We start from the raw sequence: 25,365 nt of genomic DNA on the forward strand, positions 1-25,365 counted from the left end.
ATTGCTACTAACATTCATGGCAGAGATAGACCGCACACCATAAATAGCGATAATCAAGAAAAATCTCAACAAAATGTTGCCACTATTACAAGTTCACATTTCATTTATTAACCAACAATTAAAGTCTCCATCCAACACCAGTGAGTAAAGACTTAAATCTGGTAGGTCTGAGAAAGTACTCCATCAATGTTAGGGATGTATACATAGCAAAAGCTACCATTTTATTATGTAGTTTCCCTGTAACAATAATGTATCGACCATATTTATCTGATATATTATGATGTCCAAAAGGTTGTACATCATGATTTATTAAAATAGAGACACCCTTAACTTTAGCATTAGAAGAAGAATGGAAACTTTGCCCTTTCCACTTTGACATAAGTCGTGAGTTATCACAGTTTTAGATACAAATTGTAAAAACACTATCTCAGCTTTTAGAAGATTGACATAGGCAAACATTCTCTTATATTTAATTTGTCTGTTTAAACCTTTAATATTCCAAGAGATAACTCTGATAAGATTAACCGTAACTTTTAATTAATGTTATGAACAATATCAGGCATAGTCCATCACCAATCTCCAAGCTGCCATCTTGAATTTGTGTGATAGCACGGCTTACATAAAAATTATAAAACTTACATAAAAGTCATAACAACCTTGCAAACCCAGCTCATTAATCAAATAACCACCCTCCCTCCCAAACACTCCAGCTCCGAAAGTTGCCAAAACAAAACAGCAACAGGCTCAAAAAACACATTTTAAACCCTGATGCTTCTGCTGAAGATTTTAAATATAGATTATTAATAATTTTTTTTCAGATAATGCAAACTGCACAAAACCATACAACGGTAAAAATGCACAATGCATGTGCATGCATATTAAATTCATGTCTCCATTTCCCACGGTCAGCAATAAAAAAAATACGCCACCGCATTAAATTCACAAATACTTCTAAACAAGCATTCAAATAATACCAGACAATTAATAGTTAAAAAAAATAGAGACCACCAGAACTTTGCAGGCTCAGTAAAGCAGGTATCTAGAACCTATTCGTGGTTAGATTAAGATTTCCCACATGTATAATAGAATATGTGCATATACATTATTTTAATGTTGTGACGACCAATGCATTTGGTGTTGAGGCGAACCAGCTCCAATTGTAACGGGCATGCGGTCAGAGCAGCGTACCCAAGATGGCACCGGACATCTTCCCCTTCTCTTCAAAGAAAGGGCCCGCATAAGTGAAGTATGAATAGTTCCCAATCAGCAATGCAACTTCTGGTTCCCAGCAGTGGGAACAGGGAGCACCTTTAAAAATGCTCAGTGAACAAAGAATAAAGCAAGCAGCGAGTTTTGGAATGAGCCTGTCAACTTCTGGTCTCATTATTCACTCCATAGCGCAAATGCTACAATGTTAACCCTACTTTCCCATGGTCATATATTAAACTAAGCGCAAAACATTAAATGAGTAACAAAAGTAGGAAATTAAATTCAACATTAATAAGGTAAAATGAATATATTCCATTTAAATCTTTCATGCCAAAAAAACAAACTAAAATAGAAAAAAAATAAAGCAAACACAGACTTACTAAATCATATTCCAATCAAAAACAATACCCTATTAATTTACAAAGAAGAAGAATACAACCAAACAAGACCTGGTTGAAACATCATGCAAAGCAAAGGAACCCATGATCATAACTGACTTATCCGTGGAACCATGGCAGAAAGTTGAGACAGATTTGTTTCACAAGGATGGAAATAATTACTTACTGGTTATTGATTATCGAACTATCCAGAGATTACACTCCTTCCTAATATGTCTGCTGTTTGTGTGATCAAATACATGAAATTGATTTTTGCAAGACATGGGATTCCTCAAATTGTCCATGGCTACATTTGTAGAGAATTTCAGAACTTTGCAGAAGAGTATAATTTTACAACATGTGACTTTAAGTCCTCTGCATCCAGAGTCAAACAGTAAAGCAGAAAAGGAGTTCACATAGTTAAACAGTTGCTCAAGAAAGCACAAGACAGTGGCTGAGATCTGTATCTAGCTCTATTGAGTTATAGAACTTGAACATGGCATGAGCTTCTGATGGGACGTAGACTATGCACCACACTTCCCTACTCTGCAGACCCAAAAAAAGAAAATATTTTGAAGATGTTAAATGGCAACAAAAGCATCTGCAATGGAGACAAAAAGCAAACTATTACAAGTCAGCAAGAAGCTTAGGGCCACTGGCACAACATGACACAGTGAGACTGAGATTCCAGGACTTGGGACAAAAAGGCCACTGTTCTGGAGGAAATAAATCCAAGATCCTACACTGTCAGAACAGAGGAGGGTCAAATACTGAGGAAGAATCAAAAGAGCCTGCTGAAAATGCAAGAGACACTGCAGGAACAGTCAAATTCAGAAGATCTAGCTTGCAGATTTGATGTATACAAATTGAATTATTTATCATGACTCAAAAAGATTGAAAAGGATCTAAGCAGATGGACAATCTTTTACCTATAACACTATTGGGAAGAATTAATTGTATTAAAAGGAATACATTTCCAAGAGTACAATATTTCTTTCAATCACTGCTGATACCATTATCTCAGTTTTTTTTTCAGAAGTTAAATAAATACATTAGAAAATTTCAAAAATGTTGCCTGGGTTTCAGCATCTGAAATACAAGGAAAGATTGAGCAAATTAGGTCTTTATTGCTTGGAACATAGAAGGCTGAGAGGAGATTTGGATAGAGGTGTTTAAGATAATGAAAGGGATAGATAGAGTTGATGTGGAAAGGCTTTTCTCATTGAGAGTAGGAGTAGGATACAAGAGATCATGGGTTGAGAGTTGATGGGCAAAGGTTTAGGAGTAACATGAGGGGGGAAGTTCTTTACTCAGAGAGTGGTCACTGTGTGGAATGGGCTTCCGGGAAAGGTGGTGGAGGCAGGGTCAATTTTGTCATTTAAGAAAGAATTGGATAAGTATATGGATAGATGGATGGGGGATGGAGGGATATGGACAGAGTGCTGGTAAGTGGGATTAGAGGAGGGTACTTGGATCAGTGTGGACTAGAAGGGCCAAATTGGCCTGCTTCCGTGCTTTATTGTTATATGTCAAGGGTCTTCATAGAAAAACAAACCTGGAGATTTACAACTCGCTAATTTTAAAAATTATTATGGAGTGGCTCAGATTAGATTTCCTACCTTCTTTTTTGAGGAAGGAACCCTGCATGGGTGAAAATAGAATTGAATACAATAGGAGAGAGAATAGCAGAGGATTTTATATATAAATGGGATGTGAAATTAATAACTGGTGAGAGAGAAACCCCTTTGTTCAAACACTTAATTAATATTTGATATAAAATAAATAGTGATACTAGAACAAGGGAAGGCTCATCTCTCAAAATTCCTCGGACTCATAGCCTTGTACAACGGGTAACCAAATTTTTAAAATCTGGTCTCGTTAAAAAAAAAGATGCATCGAAAATGGTTATGAGCGGGAACAATTGATATCATTTGAATAATTTTAAAATAAGTACAGAATTCTTAACAACACAATCTTCTGCTATTTTCAAATGAGAGCGTATCTAAGAGATAAACTGGGACCAGCAATATTTTTATCCAAACTGTAATGATGTGGAGACTCTGGATCGAAAGGGAATATAAAGAAATTTACATCAGCAATGTATCTTTTACCTCAAATGAGAACACCCAAACAAAGGGTTGCAATACCATTGATAAATAAGATTTGAATTAGATAGGATGCGTGATCAACTCACAGGCAATTCCGTGTAAAAATGATTTTGTCCACATTTACAGCTTTAAATCAACAAAAGAAACATTGAACAGAAATAACATGACAACAGTTTTGAGCTTTCCAATTCTCTCAAAGTGTGAGCCTAAGAAAACAAAGTCTGAAATGTGATCTGAAACCACACTTTCCGCTAATTCCCAAAACTCCCTGGCTCATGACCATGGAGAAGAAGCGTTTGGAATGGCCTCCTCCGCATAATTGAGAAGAAACATAGATTAGGTGACTGCTTCGCCAAATTCTGTTTATGGGTGCTCACAAATTCCCCTTGCCACTCCTACACATACATGTCTGTCCATTACTTCATTCATTGCCAGACTGAGGCCAAGCATGAACTTGTGGAACAACACACAGTATTCCTTCTGGACAGGTTTAAACCCACCAGCATGAACATCAATTTTTCCAATTTTAGATAACCCCCACTTCTATCTTACTCCATTAAAAAAAATCTTTACTTGTTCCCATTCTTACTTTGCTCTCTAATCTACCCCCCTAACAGTGGTCTCTCCTTCTACTTGCCTCTCTACCTCTCCCACATTCCATCCTTTTCACCTCTTAGATGTGAAATCTCCCTTTCCCATTTTAGTGTCGATAAAGGGTCCACACCTGGAATGTTGACTGACTATTTCTACCCATGTCTGATCTGCTGAGGTCCTTGAGCTTCTCGGTTTTTTTTTGCTCATGAATTTGGCATCTGCATTTTTTGTGTCACTTAAATAAATTTATCAGGAGCACATGGAAGTCTAGCAAGAATAAGAGGAGGGGTGATCCACCTCCCAAACAATCTATTCAGCTTTTCCATCGAGCATCTATTATTCTTCCTGAGTTAGAGTCTGAAAGGCTCACATTGGCCTCAAAACTCACTATGCTAGAGTGGAAAAGGGCTACCCTCAATCCCAGGAGAAGTGATGGGGCAAATCACTCCCCACTGGACTTCAGATGCTTATCCTTCATATTTTTGTTTTAATCAATGCTCATACTGGAGAAGATTGATATTTAGAACTATATTCGGATGATTAGAGTGTGTTAGTAAGAGTAGTGACCATGCAAATAGCAGTTCATTAGTGCACCACCATGTCCCTTGATGGTGTTCTTCTCTCAGTATCCGAGGATGATGTCTGGGCTGCCTTCAGGAGAGCGAGTCCAAGGAAGGCATTGGGTCCAAATGGAGTACCCAGCTGAGAAATGAAAACCTGTGCTGACCAACTTACCATTGTATTCACAGATATCTTCAGCATTTTACCCTCTGGTAGGGCATGGTACTCACCTGTTTCAAACAGGCCTCAATCGTACTGGTGCCCAAGAGTTCAAGTCCAAAGTTTAGATTTATTTTCAGAGTACATACATGGCATCACATATAATCCTGAGATCCTTTTTCCTGTGGGCAAGGCAAAATAACCATTTATTGGTAGTGCAAAAAACTATACTAAGAAGATACATATAAATGTAAACAAATAATGAAGCGTTAGCAAACTGACTCCAATACAGAGAGAAAAATAAATTAACAAAAGTGCAAAAATAAGTGTTCATAAATTAGTCTCTGATTGAGTTTGTTGTGGAGGAGTCTAATGATGGATGGGTAGCAGTGTGATAACCTGCCTAAATGACCAGTAACCCGTGGTACTCACATCCACAGTGATTAAATGCTCTGAGAGGCTGGAGTTGAAGCATATCAGCTCCTGTCTAAGCAGCGACATAGATTCATTCCAATTTGCCTACCACAGCAACAGGTTTACAGCAGATGTCATCTCACTGGCTCTACTCAAAGCCCTGGAACACCTGTGCAGCAAAGACTAATACATCAGGATACTCTTTATCGACTACAGTTTGGCATTCAACACACTCATAATCTCTAAACTGATTAGTAAACTCCAAGACCTGGGCCTCAACACCCCACTGTGTCATTCGATCCTAGATTTCCTCACAACAAGACCACAATCAGTGAGGATTGATGAGAACATTTCCTCCACAATCTCCATCAGTACCAGAGTATCACAGGCCTGCATTCTTAGCCCCCTGTTCGACTCACTTTACACCTTTAACTATGACAATAACACCATCTACAAATTTGCTAGTGGGTTGCATAAAAGGAGATGATGAGTCAGCATACAGGAGGGAGATTGAAAACTTGGCTGAATGGTGTACGAACAACAACCTCACGCGCAATGTCACCAAAACCAAGAAGCTGTTGTAGATGTTAGGGTGTTCATTGGGAGATCAGAGGTGGAAAGGGTGAGTAAATTCCTGAGAGTCATTATCTCAGAGGAGCTTTCCTGAATTCAACTTACGAATGACATCGTGAAGAAAGCTCATCAGCGCCCCTACTTTTTCAGGACTTTGTGGAGGTTTGGTATGACATCAGAAAGCTTGGCAAACTTCTACAAATGTATAGTGGAAAGTGTGCTGATGACTGCATCACGGCCTGATATTGGGGCACCAAAACCTCAGAGTGGAAAGCCCTGCAAAAGGTAGTGGATACAGCTCAGGACATCAGCTAAAACTCTCTCCACTATCAAGAACATCTAAAGAGAATGCTGCCATTGGAGAACAGCAACAATCATCAAGGATTCACACCATCCAGGGCATGCTCTGTTCTCACTGTTGCCATCAGGAAAGAAGTATAGCTGCTCCCCCTCCACCATTAGACACCTCAACAACAAACTCAATCAGGGACTTACTTTGCACATTATTTATTACTGAACTTTCTTCTGTATTGCAGTTAGCTTGTTTATATTTCTTCTTTGTTTTCATTTCTCTCTTTTGTATACATACCTTTTCTAGATTACTCTGACAATAAAACTGAACTTTGAATTTAGCCTGGGGACTCTGAGCTATGATAACTGTGTTTCAGTGTTATGAACTAATAAAATCTTACTAGTACTAACAAATGAACAGCTATGGAAAATCAAAATTTTATTAAACTAATAATAACATAACATTGCTCATCTCTAAACTTAATTCCCACTATGCGCAAATGTAGACATCTCCTCTCTCCAAAGACTACTGTTTTACCACTTCCTTTCACAGGAGGGTCAACTTCTTCATTCTGGTTACAAAAAAAGTCTCTCTATCTTCAGTTATGGTTCTCTGAAATCATGTGACATGACATCACTACTGTTTCAGTTTCATTATCTCTAAAAGCATAAATCATGCCAGATGGCCCGTTTGAGCAACCAGCAGTTCTTGAATCAATTAAGACCCATTTCAGTTTGTTAGGATCTGGCTTTCTAGATTCGGCAATTCTGAAATAAACTCTCTCTCTCTCTGAGTCTCTGTAAATGTGAAGTGACCTGTGTGTGACCCTGTAACCAGCCCACAAACTTTATTACTAAAATATATATTATAAAATATTACTAAGAAATATATTTTAAGATTCAAGATTCAATTTATTGTCATAGTAATAAAACACTGTAATATTACATGAAATTTATTTTTGTATGCTGTAAGGCAGGAATTCCCTAAATGCCTCTTTGAGTCTTACAATCAGACTTACAGTCTGAGAGAGGGAGAAGCAAAGAAGAGTCTCCCGCTCCCCCCCACCCCCCCACCAGGGTCACCGAGTGTCCGTAGATTGGCCTCCAGCACTTCCACAACACCCATAGCCACACAGAGTCCAGTCCAAACCACTGGCAATTCGAGCTCCAGATCCGAACATCCAACACGGTCAAAGGCCCTCCAGCACCCCTTCCCATCTCAGTTCCAATACCTGGTACCCCTCCTGCCAGTTTGACTCAGTCTCCAGCAGCCCACAGATTCCACGGGTTCCTCGCCTGAGTCGCCATCAGCCCGCTGTATTCACTGGTCCCTCAGCCACAGAGCCCCCCTCACCTGTTCACCACCATCCCTGTGGGTCATCTCCTCCACTTCTCCCTCTCTGACAGAGGGTGATCTTCCCGTCCTCTAGTGCCCTGCTCCAGTTGTCCACTTCCCCAGAATCTGCAGCCCCTTGTGACTGCTACCGATTAAATAGGCACCTCCATCTTAGGCACAGACGATTTCAACTAAAACCACTGTTGGCTCCCTCAATGGCTGTTCAAAGCCCATGGGAGTTGACGGCAGTCGACTAGGTGGCTGAACCCCGTGGGAGCGCAGCATCTCCGCTCCCTCGCTCCCTATGGGTCCTCACCAGTGGCAGCGCTCCCACTACAGTGGCTCAGCAGCGCTGCCATCTTGACATTTTATAACTAAAGATCAACACAAATCCATTACACATGACCTTCTGGTTATTCACAATGAGCAAAAGGTGCTAGTGGTCTGTGACAATGTGGGGAATCGTATGGGTTTCATTTTTCATTCTTTTATTTAAAATCATTCATTTATTACCTGCAAACAGATTGGAGTTGGTAATATAGATGTTTGGTTGACATGACTGTGAGTAATTATGGTGAAGAACCTGTTGGAATATACCCTTTGAGTTGAAAAAAACACACAAATGCTGGAGAAACTCGGGTCAAACAGGGCCTTTATATAACAACGGTGAAGATACATCATCAACATTTCGGGATTGAGTCCTTTTAAGCAAGTTGAATAGGCATCATTTAAGGGCCTACCAGCTGATATCTGGACACTTCACAATGCAATCCCAAAACTCACAGGAGATGGCGCAGATGCCTCACAAAGTTTTCAGACTGCTTGTTGGAAAATTGAACTGAGGAACTAATTTGCTCGGTGCCTCAAATGCACTATCAACTCATGAGAAGACCCCCCCCTCCTTCATATCGCTGAGGAATAATGATCTGTTCTGCCATTGAAAATTATTGTGGCCAATCAGATTATATCTGCAACCACATTCCTTTCTACCCCAAGTAACCCTTCGTCCTCTTGCTCATCAATTCTGCCTTAAAAGTAGTGAAAAGATTTTGCTTCCATTTTCCCATAGAGAGATCCAAAGACTCTCATTCCTTAAAGAGAAAATAAATGCCCATATATATTGAATGACCTGTTCTTAAACACTGATCTTTTTGATGCCCCTTCAAGAGGAATCAAGCCCCTGCAGCACTAACCCTCAAGCTTTTATATTTCAATCAAATCCTCTCATCCTTCAAATCTCCAGCAACCTATTCAATCTTTTCTTGTAAGATAACTCATCTCTTCCAGATTTTAATCGAGTAAACTTTGGAACTACAATGCCCGAACATCTTTTCTGAAATAAGTACAGCAAACTCCCGATCAGTCGTCCAGATGTCCTCTCACCAATGTCCAATATAAATAAAGTATAATCTTCGAATGCAAATCCCACAGCAATAAACAATAACATTCAGTTAGCTTTCCAAATTACTTGCTTCATCTGTGCAATCTCTTTGTTTAACTGAGGCAATAGAACATCTAGAATCCTCTTCTTCTCAGAGCTTTTCAACTCTTAGATGAAATTCTATGGCTTCATTTTTCCAGCCAGAATGAGCAATGTGACATTTTCCCATATTTTTCCCATTTGGCAGATAGGCACTCACTCAATCAATCTATCAGCCTCCCTGTGTAGACTGTCAATAGCCTCTTCCCAATATACTTTTTAACAAATTTGGCAAACATACCTCAGTGGCTGCCTTCATTTATAGAAATTGTGAGAAATTGTGAGCAGTGATCCTTGTGACACGCCATGTTAACATGTTACAAACTGTGCCACACGTTTCACTTTCTGAAATAAACTTATCGTGTCTTCTGAAAATCTTAAAAGTCCAAAAATCCAGATGCCAGAAATCTGGACCACCTGATTAGCCGGACCTCTCGAAAACTTTTGGCAGAAAATGAGACTACCCGAGAATCCCGAGCTTGACAACTTTGGGCTTTTGTGCTTGCAAATAGGCGTGCATGCCAATGCATTGGTGCTTACGTGCATTGCATAAGCACCACAGATCTACTGCCCGAGAATCCGTAAAATCCGGACTGACCCAATCCCCGACAGTCCGGATTTTAAGACTTTTACTGTAGACGACACCCACTGTGTGGGTCAGCGGACGAGGGAGGGAGGGGGGAGGAGGGGGGGAGGAGGGGAGGGGGAGGGAGGGGGAGGGAGAGGGAGGGGAGGGGGAGGGGAGGGGAGGGGAAGGGAGGGGGGAGGGGAGGGGTGGAGGGGAGGGAGGGGAGGGAGGGGAGGGGAGGGGAGGGGGGGAGGACGGGGAGGGGAGAAGGGGAGGATGAGGATGGGGGGGAGGAGGACGAGGACAGGGAGGAAGAGAGAGAGAATAAATGGGTACACCAAAGGGAATCGGTTCTGGGCAAGCAGCGTGGTTGTGAAGGCCGGTCTCCCCAAACAAGCTCTGCCAGTAACTCGCCGGCTGCAGAGTGACAGGGGCCGCCGCCGCTCTTCTCCCCTTTGTCGGTTTGGACCCCAGGCTGAGCAGAGCGCTGCCCTCCAGTTAAAGGCAGAGAGGAGGCACAAACCCCCGGCTCTGGACCAGCCACCCCCCGCCCCCATAATGAGGACGCGGCGGCGTCAGTGCTGAGCACTTATTTAATTCCTATTCACAAAGCTCAGGCGCCTCTGCCAACACCAAATGTGTGTGGAGGTACACACTCGAGGTGGGGGACATTAGCTCAGACAGACACCTTTTCTGCCCACTCACATTCCAGCTAAAGCAATCCCTTCCTCATCACTTACTGCAGCAGCGGCATGGAATAGGAGAACAGGCTGTCGTATCACTGGTCGGAGCCGGCCGGCTGATGATGCCACGTCCTGTGCAGTCACCCGACTCCCTCCCCGGCAGCTTCGTTCCCACCATCCATTCAAACTTTGCCGACCAACTTCGGCGGCGGGGGACAGGGGTCTCCGAAGTCGCTCCCCGGGCTGTATTTTCTGTGCACAGAGATAAAGACTCACATGGCAACAACTTTTCAGGTTTTGATTTTTAATTAAGAAGTATTTGCCAAGCGGAGAAAGTTTCATCCTTGGTTTTTGAGAAGGGTTCGAGCCGGGTCGGGTTGATAGGTTGTGGCTTTTCTAACTAGGGGGGCACTTTCCCCAGATACGCCACTGTAGATAGTGTTGTCAAGGTGACTGAACATGTGATGTCATGAGAGTTTTCCATTGGGTTCTCCCATGAACCATTATCTTCATTCTCCAGCAGCCTGTGGTGGAACCACCATAGTACATATTCGTTATATATAAATTACACGACCTTTCCTGGTTGACCCTGCTCCCACTGGCCGACTCGCGGCTCCACCCCCCCCCCCCCCATAAAGGCTGTCATGCCACAAGCCTGTCCCCCAGTTCGAATCCCGGTCAGGGTGAGCGAATGACCCTGGGACGCTGACCTCTCTTGCAAATAAAAGTCTTCAGTTTTGACAACTCCACTCTTCGTGCATCACAGTCCAATATCACTCTCAGAGTTCCTTGCTGCTCAATCCACACCTTCACTGGCCTGAGTGAGTGGCAGCTGACCAGACACCTCTATGGTGCACTGTTAGCCAGAATCAGATACACACAAAGATAAAGACTGTACAGCGGGCTTTAATCCACAAAGGCTTCTACAGAGCCAGGCTGACTGTGGCTGCAGCAACTCTGAAAGAGACAGGTGGGTGATTGACACCCAACCGGGTGGGGCTTGATCCCTTTAGGCCGACTGATTGACAGCCGGTCAGGTGTTGTCCTGTCCCCTTACACTCCTGCAGGTACAGAGGTTGCCCCCTGCAGTAGGCCGGCGGTACACTCCTGCAGGTACAGAGGTTGCCCCCTGCAGTAGGCCGGCGGTACGCTCCTGCAGGTACAGAGGTCGCCCCCTGCAGTAGGCCGGCGGTACGCTCCTGCAGGTACAGAGGTTGCCCTCTGCAGTAGGCCGGCGGTACGCTCCTGCAGGTACAGAGGTTGCCCCCTGCAGTAGGCCGGCGGTACGCTCCTGCAGGTACAGAGGTCACCCCCTGCAGTAGGCCGGCGGTACGCTCCTGCAGGTACAGAGGTTGCCCCCTGCAGTAGGCCGGCGGTACGCTCCTGCAGGTACAGAGGTCGCCCCCTGCAGTAGGCCGGCGGTACGCTCCTGCAGGTACAGAGGTTGCCCTCTGCAGTAGGCCGGCGGTACGCTCCTGCAGGTACAGAGGTTGCCCCCTGCAGTAGGCCGGCGGTATACCACCACAGCCACTAAGAACCAATGTCCTCTGCAGATGTGATCAATAAGTCATGGTCCCTTTAGGACCTAGGTAGGTCAAGATTTAAGGTAGGGAAACGCGCTAGAATCTGGAGCAAAGCACAATCTGTTGGATGAATTCGATAAGTTAAGCTGCATCAGCGTGAGATAAGGAATTGGATTTGGACTGCTTGTGGCCTGAGGCACTGACAATTCTTTTTTCTCCCAATTGTCCCAGCAGATTGTGTTTTGCATGATTTAATGCACAGGGTTCAATCATAACGTCAGGTACTGCCTGTGTAGAATCGGGACTTTCTCCCTGTAACCCAGTATATTTTGGTTTCCTCCCAATGTGTAGAGAATAGAAAGGGATTAGTGTCAGATTAGTGCAAGTGGATTCAGTGGCTGAAGGATCTCACTCAAACTGCCTCTCTCAATTCACATTCCAGCTAAGCAATCCTTATGCCATCAGTGCTCTGTGATTAGTCAGGGATTGCTTAAACTGGGATGTGAGTGGGAAGAAAAGGTTTGAAAACCACTGTTTTAATTATACCTAATTGACTTGTTGTATGCATGGTTTCATAACTCCAAAGGAAATGGGCCAATGACAATTATTTAACCATTGGGTCTAGAGCAGAGATTCTCAACCTTCCCTTCCCACTTACATCCCAGCTTAAGCAATCCCTTACTCATCACAAGGCACCGATGGTGTCGGGATGACTCAAAGTGGAATGTGAGTTGAGGGGGGCAGTTTGAAAACCACTGATGTAATTGGATGCTGTGTTAGTCTATAAATGTCAATGGTGAAAATGTGCATTGGCTAATACATGAGATTATAGGGAGGGTTAAAAAAAACTGTAGCTGCTGTGATGGCAGTGGACCCAGGAGAGTGAAGAGAAGAGACATAGTGCTCTACTTCAAAGATTTCATCCATGTTAGCAGCTCCTAGTGCCCCCCCCCCCCCCCCCGCCTGTGAAAGGAGCCAGTAAGTAAAATCGTGCAACCGCAAGGGTCTGTGCCCAAGATGCCGGCACCTGTGCTCGTCAGTGGCCATAAGGGGTTGCAGACTTTCCAGGGAGCCACCGGACACCAGAAATGGGGAGAACATCCCCAGCCACCTCTGTTGAAATGGAGAAGAATGAGAGACAATTCTACAGGGTGGCAGCAGACCATCGAGGGGTTCAGCAGCTGAAGGAATCACACATGGGCTGCTGGAAACAGGCTGATAGGAGCCAGGTATCAGAGAGGGTGCTGAGGGCAAGAAAAGCTGAAGGGCGTCAGGTGCTGGAGGCTTCCTGATTGTATCGGAGGTTTGGATCTGGAGCTCAGTTTACTGATGGATTGAACAAGAGTCTGTATGGCTGCAGAAGCCGGGTTGGGGGGGGGGGGGCACTGGAGGCAAATCCGCGGACACTCGGTGACTCTGAAGGGTCTCTCTTTTGCTTCTCTTTCTCAAATACTATAAAGGGCACCAGGCAACACTAATGGCAACTTTGTATATAATCTATGTTACATTTTTAATGTATTATTATGTGATAATTATCTTGAACCTTCAGATAGTGATTCTTGTCTCTGAAGTTGCTGCCAAAATGAAATTAATACCTTCAGGGGGAAAAAAGAATCAACAAAACATATGGAGAAACAATAGCATGAAAAGGAATGAAATTGTTAAATGTAACAATGAAATTTCTGTGCATATATTTCTGCTTCTGCTGACTGTAAAGGTTCTGGGCCAACTAATTGATGTACTGACAATAACCACACCAGCAGTGCGAGTATAATAAACTAATATGTACACTAAGAGATCATGTCTCTCCTCAAGACAAACCTGGAAGGCTAGACTGTAGCTCTGGACTGCTTTATATACAAGGTCACCGGGATGACCCCTGGTGCCCTAGTGGTGTAATTACATAGCACCACAACTGGCAGACACCAAACACCATCCAGTGAAGAATGATGTTTACCAGCAACCACAACAGGCTTCAAAGTTGGGTTGGGGGAACGTTGAAAGAAAGAGGCTGTTTGATCCATGAATTTGATTGGGCTTCTTTAAAAGTTAGTCCCATTCCTCTGTTCTAACTGAAACGACTTCCAGCAGACATTCGAGGTCACAGCTCACCGTAACAATCCCCTCATTTGCCTTGTTTTTTTTCCCCAATAATCTGAAATATTTGTGTTTTTTTTCATTACTGACATTCCCACCAATGGAAACATTTTCTCCTTTCTGATTTCCTGTAAGAAAAGGTTATCACCTCCACAGAACAGACTTTCCTCAGGGGTTTTGCTGAAGACAGGGAAGGGTCATGCTAACTATTTAGTCAGACCATCAAATTTTCTGATGTAATGCATTGGGAATCTCAGGGGAGGAATGTCAAACAGGACTGCTCTCCTGAAGGCTACATTTGGTGTATGTGATGTGACCCCTCTACATTGGTGTCAAAATGCAGACTGGGTGACTGCTTCCTCAAAAACCTATGCTCCGTTTGTGGGTCGAGTCTTGAGCTTCCTGTAGCCAACCCTTTCAACTCTCCCAACCATTCCTTCACAGATATATCTGTTCTCAGCCTCATCCATTGTCAGATAAGGTCAAATCTAAACTTGAGGAACAACACTTTGTATTCCTCCTGGACAGCCTTAAATTCCACTGCATGAACAATGATTGTTCTAATTTTAAACAGCCCCCACCCCATCTGGATCCACTGTTTCAACTTCTCCTGTTCTTATTGATCTGTTCCTCTTACACCAGAGGTTACATCACCCCACCCCCTTAAATATGTAATTTCACCTTTTTTTTTAATCTTGTCCTTAATGAAAGGTCCCAATGCAAAATTTTTGATTGATCATTTCTACCCATTTGTGACCTGCTGATTTCCTTCAGCAAATCTTTATTTGCTGAAGAGTCAACCATCTGCAGCTTTTAAATCTTGCACCTATATCTAGCAAAACCATAATTCCTGCATCTTGATGTGCCATCATTACCTGTCTCCACTTTACAATTCTATTCACTCCTATGCCTGCTCTTTCTTGTCCACAGGACACCTTGGCAAATATTTTGAATCTGCTCTGACCATTCATAGCTGAATTCATATTTGTTGCTGTAGAGAGCTATCTACCTCGAACACATCTGTTAAATTCAAGCTATGACCCAGGGTTTTTCATAAGGGAGGGTGAAAACAGGAAACACTCAGCAGGCTCTGAAAGCGGGAGACCCACAGGAGCAAATATTGGAATCTGAAGCTAAACACAATCTGCTTGAGGATCTCTGTGGGTCGAACAGCATCAGTTGGATAAACAGAATGGCCAATATTTTGTGTTCACCAAAGCGTTTTGGCTCAAAAAATTGACTATTATTTTTAAAACCTTACAATCTGCTTGAGAACTCTATGGATGGAAGACGATCAGGGGAAGTAAAATCACTGAAACACTGGAGGAACTCAGCAGGTTGCGCAGCATCCCATAGCAACTAATTATACATAACTAACGATTTACTACAATCACAGTGTCTGCAGAATTTTGTGTTTCACAGCATTAGTAGGAAAGACAGAATGGACAATGTTCTTGTCTCATTAAAGGGTCTTGGCTCGAAACATTGACCCTTCTTTCTAAAACCTTGGCACAACCTCTTCTCACTGCTACATTCAGTTAGAACAGGGGTGGGAAACCTACGGCCCTTGGGCTGCATTCGGCCAGGTGAACGACTGCTCCCATCAGTGTGCAATTGCCCACACCTCCGCCTCCATCTCAGTGCAAGCTCCTCCTCAGTGCACGCTCCCACTCTCTGTGTGTGACTCTCCTGCTCTCTGCATTGGAGGTTCCTACTCTCTGTGCAGTGACCACCCTCTCACCACTGTCACCCACTGTTGTGGATATTCCCCCTCACCCTCTGTGCTAGAGTCCTCCCCCTCCTGCCTCCCACGCGTGGACCCCTCACCCCGCGAGTGTGGCCCCCCACCACCCCAGACGTGGCCCCCTGGGCATGGACCCCCCGGGCATGGCCCCCTCCTGTGCCCCACAGACAAAGCCCACCCTGCAGGCAAGACCCCCCTGCTTACCAGGCGAGGTCCCCTGTCCCCCACATGAGGCCCCCTCCTGCCACCCCCCGTCATTCTCCTTCTCTCACAGTGACATTATCCCTCTGTCCGAGAGACTTCTCTGCGTGAAACCTATTGCTTCTGTGAGAGACTTGTGTCTGAGAGAATCCACCCCTCTCTCTCTCTGTAACGCTCTTTCAACTTATCTGCGAGTGGTACTCCTCTCACTCTCACTTCTCTCACTTCCTGTTTCTGTATGAGACTTTTTCTTTGTGTATATGTGACATGTGCCTATCTAATAGTCTTTTAAAGGCTCCTAGCCGCCCGCCTACTTTTCAATATCTTGATGGGTTCAAGCCTGATACTTTGGTTATGTATCTTTAACTTTGCTACCGAGGCCGGGCCTCGGTAGAGTGAGTCAGGCTGAGGCAGAGGGTAGGCGGCAGTGGCCCCGATCCAAGCAAAAGTGAGGGGGAGGCGGCGGCCCCGGCCTCGGTAGAGCGAAGCAGGCGGAGGCCCCGGTTCAGGCAGAAAGAAGGAGGCGGCGGCCCCGGTCTGGGCACAGGGAAAGCAGCAATGGCCCCGGCCCCGGTCCGGGCAGAGGGTAGGCGGCGGCGGCCCCGATCCGGGCAAAAGCGAGGGGGAGGCGGTGGTCCCGGCCTCGGTAGAGCGAGGCAGGGGGAGGCCCGGTCCGGCATGGATGGCAGTCTCTTCAATCTGAGGCGCCTGCAAGCTCACACCAAGACACAAGAGCAACTTGTCCGTGAACTACTCTTTGCAGACGATGCCACTTTAGTTGCCCATTCAGAGCCAGCTCTTCGGTGCTTGACGTCCTGTTTTGCGGAAACTGCCAAAATGTTTGGCCTGGAAGTCAGCCTGAAGAAAACTGAGGTCCTCCATCAGCCAGCTCCCCATCATGACTACCAGCCCCCCACATCTCCATCGGGCATACAAAACTCAAAACGGTCAACCAGTTTACCTATCTCGGCTGCACCATTTCATCGGATGCAAGGATCACAACGAGATAGACAACAGACTCACCAAGTCAAACAGCGCCTTTGGAAGACTACACAAAAGAGTCTGGAAAAACAACCAACTGAAAAACCTCACAAAGATTAGCGAATACAGAGCCATTGTCATACCCACACTCCTGTTCGGCTCCAAATCATGGGTCCTCTACCGGCATCACCTACAGCTCCTAGAACGCTTCCACCAGCGTTGTCTCCGCTCCATCCTCAGCATTCATTGGAGCGACTTCATCTCCAACATCGAAGTACTCGAGATGGCAGAGGCCGACAGCATCGAATCCACACTGCTGAAGATTCAACTGCACTGGGTAGGTCACGTCTCCAGAATGGAGGACCATCGCCTTCCCAAGATCGTGTTATATGGCGAGCTCTCCACTGGCCACCGTGACAGAGGTGCACCAAAGAAGAGGTACAAGGACTGCCTAAAGAAATCTCTTGGTGCCTGCCACATTGACCACTGCCAGTGGGCTGATATCGCCTCAAACCGTGCATCTTGGCGCCTCACAGTTTGGCGGGCAGCAACCTCTTTTGAAGAAGACCGCAGAGCCCACTTCACTGACAAAAGACAAAGGAGGAAAAACCCAACACCCAACCCCAACCAACCAATTTTCCCTTGCAACTGCTGCAACCATGTCTGCCTGTCCCGCATCGGACTTGTCAGCCACAAACGAGCCTGCAGCTGACGTGGACATTACCCCTCCATGAATCTTTTTCTGCAAAGCCAAGCCAAAGAAAAGAAAAGAAAATATGTGACATCATGTCGCTGGGTTGGACTCCCTCTCTCTGTAGGTAAATCCCTCTCCTTGTGTGTGGACTACCTCTCTCTGTATGTGAATCCCTCTCCTTTGTGTGGACTCCCCCTGTCTGTATGCAAATCCCTCTCTCTGTGACGCGCCCCTCGCTCTGCGTGAGAGCCCCCTCTCTTTGTGTTGCATTCTCCCTCTCCACTGTGACATTCTCCCCCTCTCACTACTTTCTGTTTTGGGGGTTAGTTATTTTTTTTTCCTTTGTGATTAATTTTTCTCCTTTTTGACTTTTATTTTGTCATTTTAGTGACTAACTTGTGATTTTTGGTGCATATCCAGATTTGAAGATGCTTTCCCTGACCTGAAATGCATCATCGTATTCATTCCATTTATTCATTCATTATGTCTATTTATTTATTTCATTCATGGTCGTATCAGTGCGGCCTGCCATTCAACCACGCAGGGTAAAAGGTTGCCCACCTCTGAGTTCGAAGTATAGATGCCTGAAAATCAGCACCTCTCAGCTCAAGAGCACTCCTTTTCCAATGGTTCTCAGGGTCTTGAACCTCTTCTTGTTACATTAATCATGGGACTGCTCCAATACCACTATTACCTATTTTCTGTATTTATTGTCTCATTTTACTTTATTGTTGTGTTTTTTTTCCAGAAGTATGTGTTTGGCTGCAGCAAGTAAGAATATAATACATGTTTGGTGCAACGTGTTTACAGAGCCAACGATCGGGACCGGGGTTCGAATCCAACACTGTAAGGCAGGGATGTCAAACTCAAATTCACAGAGGGCCAAAATTAAAAACTTGGACTAAGTCGTGGGCCAAACTAAAAATTTATTGAAAATTTTCAACAACATCTGCATGTTTTCTCTTCTTTCAACATATGTAATGTTAAACTTTTTCTTATTAAAATAAATGTTTAATAATAGTTTTGGTTAAACTCTTTCCAGAAGAAGCATTAACAAATGAGAAATAAAATATTCAATAAATAATATTTCTCTATCGCCTTTAAGCTCCTTTTAAATGTATTTTTTTTCACGCCAACAAGTAAAAAAAAATAACAACTTGCTTCAATGAAAATCTAATCTTTCAACTATGAGCAGTCCAAAGTTAACCAAAGAAAATATTAATCCAAGCTTAGCTTGCTACACTGTGATTTACTCTGATGCACCTGGGTCTAAACCAGATACTTGGCATCTCTTCTTAGATGCAAGTTCATCAAACTCTGGAGTCAGAGTTTGCCTCCCACCTGTGTTGAAAGGTCCTGTTTTCTGTCTTTCGTTTGGCCATTTTTCATAAGGGGTTTATTACATGTGAGTTGGGCGACAGGTCACAGATGCTAATGAAAGTAAAGAGAGGAGGTGTGGGCGATTAGCGGGCTGACGATTCGGCGCCAACTCATTTGCAAAGCATTCTGGGATTTGTAGTATTAGCTATGCATGCGCTATACTGGTGCGGCGGCCAGCGGGCCAGCTCTAATACATATTTGATATGATCTTGCAGGCCAAATATAATTATATCACGGGCCAAATTTGGCCCGCGGGCCTGAGTTTGACATGTGTGGTGTAAGGAGTTTGTACGTTCTCTGCGTGGGTTTCCCCTGGGGCTCTGGTTTCCTCCCACTCTTCAAAAAGACGTACCAGGGAGTCTTTTTTATGTAAGTTTAACATTACATAAATTGGACAGCACAAATGGACCTGTTACTGAGCTGCGTGTGTAAATTTTAAAATACGACAGTAAACTCGTGGTCCCTGTCCTGCTGATGTTGCTCGACCTGCTGAGTTCCTCCAGCAGAAAGCATCTGTGGAAAGAGAAACAATTGTTCAGGTCAAAGGCCCTTCATCAGAACTGGAAAAGCAGGAAAACAAGTTTTCTGTTTTAAGTTGCAGAGAGTGTGGGGGAGGGTCGGATAGAACAAAGGAACTCCCTCTGATAGGGTGAGGCCATGGTTGCCATGGAGATGGCCTGTTGGCAAAGCTGTCCTGGTTGAAGATTAAATGAGAGGGAGGGAGAGAGAGAGGGAGAGGGGGAAATCAAGGTACACGTTAAAGCTGCTAGGACAGCACCACCCTATTATAGAGAACTGAAGTCGAAAGGAGTGTAGTGAACTGGGATTCAGTAGGGGTGCTATACTGACGACTGGTCCTGCCTCCTGGCTCCTCGCCCTGGGGCCCGTATAGAACCCTGGTTTCCCGCCTAAACCCTGTGAAGCCTGTTCATGAACCCCTATCAGTTCTCTAAGCTATAAAAGCTTTTCTCCCTCCAGTCGAGTGTGAGCTTTTATCTACGCTACAAAGAGTATGTCGGAAATGCCCCATTAGATCAGCAGTGTCTGTGGAGAGAGAAAGACTGAGTTAACATTACAGATGGCTTACCCATTGCCTTCTCCTGGGAGAGCTGGAGAAGATGGTCAAAATAATGAATTTATTGTTATATACATTGTGCAATGTACACATGCACTGAATTCTTCCTTGCTGCAACTGGTACTTTATCAAGATTAAGATAAAATAGGTAATATGCAGATATAAAGAGGTGGCCCACTTAGCGGTTAGTGCAACTCTATTACAGCGCTGTCTGTAAGGAGTTTGTGAATTCTCCCAGTGTCTGCAAAAGGTTTCCTCCGGGTGCTGTTGTGTACACCCATACTAGGATTATCAGATCAATTGGGTATAATTGGGCAGCACAGTCTCATGGCTGGTAGGCCTTGTTACCATGCTGTTTGTCTAAGTTAAAGGGGGAAAGAAGTTTAGACTTCATAGAGGATTCAGACCCAAAGCGTTGACTGACCATTTCTACCCTATCTGACCTGCCGAGTTCCCCCAGAAATTCTCCGTCTGCTGTAGAGGAATAGCAGGACTGAACCAAAGTGCTCCCCGAGCAATCACACAATGTGCACTTGGTTTCTCCGATGCACTGCCAGCTTGGAAGAAGGGCTAGAAAAGAAAGCTCTGAAGTAAACACAAAAGTCTGCAGACACTGTGGTTAAAGTTAAAAACACAATGCTGGAGAAACTCAGCAGGACAAACTGTCCTATATATATAAAAATACATAACCGACTTTTTGGGTTTGAGCCCTTCATCAAATGCCACGGAACCTCTGATCCGGTATACCGCATTGGGATTCACAATGTGCCCTCCTGTAATAGCAGAAAGGGTGATCTCTCCTTCCTCTGTTCACCCCTGCTTCCTGGATGGCCCAGTTTCCAGTATTTTCTGTATTTATTTCAGATTTGCAACTTGTTTGATTTTTTTTACAGAGTAGCCCACTGGTACAAAGCTGCAGCTGAACCTTCAGACTGATTTTTAAGTAAACAATCTTTGCTGTCGCCACGGGATGGAGCTTAAGTATACTATTTAAATGACTGCACCTTGCAAGGCTGCATGCTTTCAGCACAGTGGATGTGGTTTTTGTCTGCCTGTAACACTCAAGTGTGTGGTGATATGTAATTACATCACTAGGTCACCAGGGGTCATCCCAGTGACCTTGTCTATAAAGTAGTCCAGAGCTACAGTCTAGCCTTCCATGTTCATCTTGCAAGGAGACAAAACCTCTTAGTGTACATATTAATTTATTAAAGCTGTCCTATACTCGCACTGCTGGTGTGGTTATTGTCAGTACAAAGAGGTTTCCAGTGTACGGAAGCATGAGATCTGCGGAGTCTGGAACTTTGAGCAAACCGAGAAGCTGGGGGGGGGGGGTGGGGTGGGGGGTGTTCCTTAACAGACTAGGCAGCATCTGTAGAAACAAAAGGACACGCAATGTTTTAGACCGGGTACTTTTTTTTTAGACTAAAGTGGGAGGGGGAGATAGCGAGCATTAAATTTGGGAGGGGTGGGAAAGAAGAACATCAGCATTAAATTTCCAATTTTAGTCAACTTCCCACCACCCTTCTTCCCCTCACCCCTGCCCTAAATCCTGATCCAGTTCCTCTGCTTCCATTTGTCCTTTACTTGCTTCCATTAGAATTTTATCAACACCCCTGCCCCCAGTGATCTCCCCTCCCATCTTTCACCTTCTGCTCTGTATCTTACCACCTCGTAGCCCCTCCCCTGCCCTTCCCCTGAGTCAAGGTTCTGACTGAACAAGGCTGTGCCTGCTTCAGGCTTTACTTCAGCATTCATATCAAGGGCCTTGACGTTTGTAACGCGACTGAATATGCTCAGCGACAAGTGAGGAGTTCAAACATGCTTTTAATAGCTTACAATCAATGGTCCTCAGGTGAATCTAAGGTGAGGTGGGAAAACCAGGGTTTATATTGGGGTAGGTGACGGTGGAGCCAGGGGAGGAGACAACCATCTGAACAACACACAGCCAATTCCAGTTCACTACAACATTATTGAAGATATGGATGTTCTTGGAGTCTCCCTGTACCATTAACTGGTTAATTGTTCTCTGCTTGGACTGACTGCTGAGTTTCTCCAGCACCTCTGTGTGCTGTACTTTGTACTGACAATAATCAAACCAGCAGTGTGAGTACAAGACAACTCTAATAAACTAATATGTACACTAAGAGGTCTTGTCTCTCTTCAAGACAAACCTGGAAGGCTAGACTGTAGCTCTGGACTGCTTTATAGATAAGGTCACCAGGATGAACCCTGGTGACCTAGTGATGTAATTACATATCACCACACACTTGACCCCAGATCTGTAAATTTTCTTGTTAATGACACTTTGTTGATTGGGTACTCACTTTGCTTACTTTCCACCTGGACTTTCTCACCCTTCCAATGGTCTCTCCCTCCACTTTCACCTTCTGTCTAATGCCCTATCACCTCCTCATCCCTTCCCAGATGCTTCCACCCCTTGATATATCCCCTTCCCACTTTAGCCTTGGTGATAGGTCCCAACCGGAAGTTGACTGCTCATTCCATATTAGTGGCAATGGTGTTATGACGTACAGTCTCACAGCATGGTTAAAAACCCCTCCCGACCCACGAGCCTAACCCCACCGAATTAACCTACAAACACTGTATGATTTTTAAGAGTGGGAGGAAAGCAGAGCACACAGATGAAGCCCATGAGAACACTGAGAGAACAGCAAACTCCTTACTGACAGTTCCGATTGGACACAGGTCACTTATGCTGTAATAGTGTTGCGCTAATCTCTACACTAACCATGCAATCTATTAACCACAGTTAACCATAAACAGTTAACAGTTAGTTCATGTAGGCTAACATTTCATACCTTTAATGAAATGTAGTGTGTGGAGAAAAATACAAGGGTCCTTGTCACAGTCATTCGATCTGCTCTCCGATCTACGGGCTGTTCTTGGGGACGCACACAGAGTCTGACACTCAGAACTGCTGGAAGACCATCGACTTGGTGAAAGATGCCCTTTGGCTTTTCAGCACACGGAGATGGTGGTGAGGGAATGCCTTCAACTGGCATTCCAGGCTGCATGAGTACGTGATGAGGGACGCACTGAGGCTTGGTGCAGCCAACATGAGGGTGCTGTGGGAAGGATCGCAGTCTAGAGTTCTCCCATTACCGGCCACTGAGGGGATAAATCCAAGGGGAAGTCCTTCAAACAACAGAGGGGTGGAGAAGTGACAATGTACCACAGAGGTGGTGATGATGTATTTAGAGAACAAATGTCACAATGAACATTGATGGGAATGTGAAAGAATTAAGGTTTATGAATATGCTTAATAAAGGGTTAATGGATTAGGTAAAAAATACAGTAGCTGCTTGTGCAATAGTGGGAATATAATTGCCTTCTTAACATCTGCACCATAGTGAGATAGTAGCTAACTTCACAAGAATATCAATAAACCTTGGGTTCAAGACACTGACTTTTTCAGACATTTGTAGACATTACAGGGTAACATGATAAATGCAAAATACGGGCGTGTGAAACTTGTAAGAGTCTCATGGAGACCCCTGCCCAAAAATGTGTATAAAAGCACGATGAACACCGACCGATGCTTTGAGTGTGGGGTTCAGTTTAGAGAATGACTCACTGTACTCTGTCTTGAATCCTCTCACTCCCACTAGCGTTACAAAGGGTTAAATAAAGAAGCTGTTGGATGTTTAATTGGTTCTGCTGTACTTTCTTAGAGTGCAGTCTGATTTTAACAGGAATGCATAAATATGATTGACTATTGATGTGAAAAGAGATTTTCTCTTTTGTGAATAATTTATTGTTTATAATTGTAAAATTAATTTTAAAATATGACACTAAGAATGATAAAACCTTCACATTGTGTATATATGAATATGAGACTATGAACGTGAAGAGACCTTGCACTGTATAATTTTTATTATTAATAAAGTCTAATTTGTAATGGTTAAGAAACCAATTCTACCCAGAGATGCTGCCTAACTGGCTGAGTTCCTCTGGTGGCTCGTTATTTGCTCTAGAAATCAGATTCTGTAGTTATTTATTGTCATGAACAAGTTATGAAATTCGGTGTTTTGCTTCAACATCATAGTGTAAGCATTCATATTATAACCATCTTACGAAATTAGTATTAATAAAAAATAATAGAGCACGAAAAGTATGGCAGCATCTTTGGTTTATTAATTATTCAGGAATCTGATGGGAGCGGGGAAGAAGCTGTCCTTGTGCCACTGAGTGCTTATCTTATCTTTACCTTTTTCTCGATGGTAGCAGAGTGAAGAGGGCATGGACTGGGTGGTGGGGGGGTCTTTGAGGATAGAGGCTGCTTTTTTTAGGACACCACCTCAAGTAGATGTCCTCGATGGAGTGAAGTCTGGTGCCTGTGATGTCGCAGGCCGAGTTAACAACCCTCTGGAGTTTATTCTTGTCCTGAGAGTTGGTGCCTCCATACCAGCCAGTAGTGCAACCACCCAGAATACTCTCCACGGTACACCTGTAGAAGTTTTCGAGAGTCTTTGGTGACATTCCAAATCTTCTCAAGTCCACATTCCAAATCTTCTGAAGTCCACATTCTCTGTGCCTGTCGTTAATTCTCTGAGTAAACTCAAAGTGGGAATTAGATTCCTCAGCGACACATGTAGCCTAAACATTTTGGGCACAGTCACAACAGTTGCACCATCCAACGAGCTGATCTATCTCCCTCCTGTTCACTTCCGCTTTGCTGTTTGTTATTTTGCCGACAACCGTGGTGTCATCGGCAAACTTGTAGATAACATTGGAATTGTGCCTGGCCACCCAGTCATGGGTGTATATTGGGTAAGCAGTGGGCACACATCCTTGGGGTGTGCTTGTGTTGATAATTAGTGAAGAAGAGAGGTTATTTCCAATCCATACTGACTGTGGTCTTCCAATGAGAAAGTCAAGGATCCAGTTGCAGAGGTGGGTACAGAGGCCGAGAGTTTGTAGCTTCTTGGCCAGCACTGAGGGATTAATGGTGTTGAGGCTAAGCTGTAGTTGGTGAAGAGCAGCTCTAAGTATGAATTGCTGTTTTCTAGGTGATCCAGAGCTGATATTCCATCTGCTATGGAGCGATTGTGAAGATAGGCGGGTCCAGATCTTTCCTTAGGTACGTGTTAATTCTGGCCATGACCAGCCTCTCAAAGCATTTAATCACAGTAGCAATTAGTGCTACTGGGCAGTAGTCGTTGAGGCAGCTCACACTACTCTCCTTGGGTACCGGTGGATGATTGAACCAGGTGGAAACATCTGTCTGCAGCAATGAGAGATTGAATGTCTGTGAACACTCCAGCTAGTTGGTTGGTGCAGATTTTCAGTCCCT

The sequence above is a fragment of the Narcine bancroftii genome, chromosome 14, assembly GCF_036971445.1.
Source record: "Narcine bancroftii isolate sNarBan1 chromosome 14, sNarBan1.hap1, whole genome shotgun sequence".
Taxonomy (NCBI): domain Eukaryota; kingdom Metazoa; phylum Chordata; class Chondrichthyes; order Torpediniformes; family Narcinidae; genus Narcine; species Narcine bancroftii.